Raw genomic sequence first — 761 nt, forward strand, 5'->3', positions numbered from 1 at the left:
ACAACTGAGGAGATGGCTGATAATCAGAATAATCTGCTACTTCCAGTGGTTGCTGCAAATCCTGTAGATTAGAATTCTGCTCCTTGTACTATGTATGATTATGCTAAACCTACTTTAATAGGAACTGAATCGAGTATAGTTAGACTTGCTGTTGCTGCAAATAATTTTGAACTGAAACCTAACACGATTCAAATGATACAACAGTTTGTTCAGTTTGATGATTTGCAAGACGAGGATCCAAACACTCATTTAGCTAATTTTCTGGAATTCTGCGACACCTTAAAATTAATGGTGTTTCTGACGATGCCATTCGCTTTTGGTTATTTCCCTTTTCATTAAAAAATAAGGCTAAATAGTGGTTGAACTCGTTACCTCGAGGGTCAATCACCACTTGGGAACAAATGACCGAAAAATATTTGCTTAAATATTTTTCGCCGACTAAAACGGCTAAATTAAGGAATGCTATCTTTTTTTTTGTGCAGATGGATTTAAAAACTCTTTATGATTCATGAGAGAGATACAATGACTTTTTAAGAAGGTGCCCTCACCATGGGTTACCTCTATGGCTGCAGGTTCAGACTTTTTACAATGGTGTGAACCTCTTAACAAGGCAATTAATCGATGTAGCCGCCGGTAGAACTTTAAACAACAAAACACCTGAAGAGGCTTATGAATTTATTGAAGAGATGTCACTGAATAACTATCAGTGGCAAGTTATGAGAACGAAGCTGACAAAAGCAGCTAGTGTTTTCAACCTCGAC

At 37.1% G+C, this 761-nt stretch overlaps 1 non-coding gene across 1 annotated transcript; it reads right to left on the reverse strand.

Moving 5' to 3' along the window:
- Positions 1 to 449: 449 nt before the first annotated feature.
- On the reverse strand, positions 450 to 556 carry LOC128291387 (small nucleolar RNA R71). The gene has a single exon (XR_008281161.1). It is a non-coding gene; the product is annotated as a small nucleolar RNA R71 (small nucleolar RNA).
- Positions 557 to 761: the final 205 nt, after the last annotated feature.

The sequence above is a fragment of the Gossypium arboreum genome, chromosome 3, assembly GCF_025698485.1.
Source record: "Gossypium arboreum isolate Shixiya-1 chromosome 3, ASM2569848v2, whole genome shotgun sequence".
Classification (NCBI taxonomy): domain Eukaryota; kingdom Viridiplantae; phylum Streptophyta; class Magnoliopsida; order Malvales; family Malvaceae; genus Gossypium; species Gossypium arboreum.